We start from the raw sequence: 2948 nt of genomic DNA on the forward strand, positions 1-2948 counted from the left end.
AGATTCAAGTGACAACCACACACACTGAGGGAATATCTATAACAACAGCTATAGTACTACTAGGTACTACACCCGAGACTACTATTAATCTTTACAAAAGCCCAAATCATATAGCTAAGGAGCTAGAAACCTTTGGGCATGCCCTGTCATGAAACAAGCAACAACAATCACTACAACGGAGGTTCAAAGGGCATCAGACCAACTACACGCCATTCAAAAACAACCACTGATGGGTGATCTCAACATTGATACTTCCAAACATATGGTGATGCCTTACAATATCCTAGTAGTCAGGTATGAAACTGAAAGTATTAATTAAGATCTCCAAACTTGCACAAAGGATGGAGAATTCAAAACCCTTGAATAAGGAGTTCTGCTTGATGTAAGCAATGCATCTCCTTCCATTTGTGCCTCTTCAACACACACACATGATTGATCTTGATCTGTGGCACACGACGGCTTCACCTCCTCTCACGCCAAAATTTCACTCACCATGTCTTCCATGAAGGTGTCATCTTGCATCAAATGTGGAGGATCTTCCATGTCGGGTGAAGTTGGGGAGCAGTGGATCCCACCTTCTATCGAATGAGACGATGATCCGACTATATTTTCTTGCCGTAACCAATCTTGCTACTTGGCTCAAGCATCACCGCCAATGACGCTCCAATGCGGTGCGGTATCCATGCCCGCCAAGGTCTTGAATGCAACTTCAGAACACATCCGATCTCTTGGATCATCCTACATTCCATTGTCCTCCACATGTTTCAAGCACACCCTCTGTAATCTCACAATTGCCTTTTTGCACTTCTCGCATGGGCACGGTAGTTTGTCTTGCAACATCAATCCCGTTTGGTCCGATCGGATGGTCCGCTTGTATCCCTGTCCAACACACAAAGAAGAGGAACGCATGGGAATTCATCTTTAGAAAAAAACACAAAATTGCATTTTTGAAGAAAAATGAATTTTTGAAAAAAATAGTGCACATGAATTCACATCATAGAATTTCAGAGGTTCACCTTCAATTTAGGAAAAAGTTAAGGGAGAGGAAAGGGGGAGGGAATTATGGCACCCGCGGGTACCACAAAATTTTAAAAAATTTGCGGCCGCAGATATGAGCACGGATATCTACGCGAAAATGTTTTTTAATAATTTTTTTAATAATAAGCCAAGGGCTTTTCCCTTGGCTATGTTTTCTCTGCACATTCACATAGAGAAGAAAACAACTCTGCGATCTTCTACTCCATCTCCATATCCATCTCCTTCTTCACACACACACATACATACACTCCTCCTTCACCCCTTATTCCCTTTCTTTCTTTAATTTGCAGCAGTTCTCCATCCCATCTTTGTTGGCGGTGAGCACATACACCCATCTCCTTCTTCACTACATACACTCAAACACCAAAAGGTTGATTAGAGTTAACCACTTTCTTGATTACCTCTATAATCTCGTTTTTTTGTTTTTGTGTGTGTATGTAGTAGTCTTTTATATAAAATTAGAGCTAGGTGGGTCATAACTTTGCTGATTTATAGTTACTAACCCAATTTTTATTTTTATTTTTTGTGATCCGCAAGGAAGAGAACATGAGAGCCACGCACACAAGGTGGCACACACAACAATGGGAGTGTATTCAATGCGAGTGCTCTCTCTCACACACATCGCATTGGCACACATACACACATTGCGCACATGCACACAAATGCACACCACATACAAACACAGGCACTCACATACACACATACACTTACACAAATGCAAATACTCACATACACAATGTGGATATGCATATACACACATGCACACATGCACACTAACATGCACATAAACGGACAAATGCACATACACATACATGCATGCATACACGCGCACATAAACGCACAAATGCACATGCACATACATGCACAAATGCACACGCACATACACGCGCACATAAACGCACAAATGCACATGCACATTTGCACACAAACATGCATGCATACACACATACACATATCTGCACTCTCACACACTCACATACTCACGCACATTCACATATACACACGCGCACACACACCCGCAAATGCACATATGCATACATGCATATATGCACACATACATGTACAAACACACATGCACATTTGCACACAAACATACATACACACACACACACTCACATACACACACACTCTCACATACACACATACACTCTCACATAAACATACACTCTCTCTCTCTCTCTCTCTCTCACACACACACACACACACACACACACACACACACACACACACACACACACACACACACACACACACACAAACACTCTCTCTCTCTCTCTCTCTCTCTCACACACACACACACACACACACACACACACACACACACACACACACACACACACACACACACACACACACACATGCACACACACACACACACTCACATACTCTCTCTCTCTCTCTCTCTCTCTCACACACACACACACACACACACACACACACACACACAGTCACAGCAGTTGACCATAGTTACACACACACACACACACACACACTTGGTCACAACATCTCACCTGAATAGCATCTATGGGGCTCGGATAAAGTTTTGAATCACTATTTTTGGCCACAATATTTGACTTCCAACTTGTTGCACCCAAATTTTTTTGAGTTGTGGCTTTAGGGGATTTTACCTTATGCCTTACATGTTAAATTACTGCCTTAGGGATGTGGTTGCTCTAGCACCTCATCTGGAGGGAGTTGTTGACCATACTCTGAATCACTGTATCATCCAATTTTGTGAGCTTGAGTGGCTAAATTGAGTTGCTGCCTTGTAAAAGGTTACCTTGTGCTGTACAACTGCTTGCTTTGTTATGTGGATCACATTAGTTGAAATAAGATCTATTTACCATAAAACTAAAACCTTCCCAGCATCTTGTTTTTTGCTACCATATGGGTACTATCCCCTAATCTAT

General features: G+C 42.0%; 1 pseudogene; it reads right to left on the minus strand.

Annotated features, from left to right (window-relative positions):
• Window positions 1-733: 733 nt before the first annotated feature.
• Window positions 734-2422, minus strand: LOC147431911 (uncharacterized; annotated as a pseudogene).
• Window positions 2423-2948: the final 526 nt, after the last annotated feature.

The sequence above is a fragment of the Adiantum capillus-veneris genome, chromosome 21 (genome assembly GCF_014529385.1).
Source record: "Adiantum capillus-veneris isolate H3 chromosome 21, ASM1452938v2, whole genome shotgun sequence".
Taxonomy (NCBI): Eukaryota; Viridiplantae; Streptophyta; class Polypodiopsida; order Polypodiales; family Pteridaceae; genus Adiantum; species Adiantum capillus-veneris.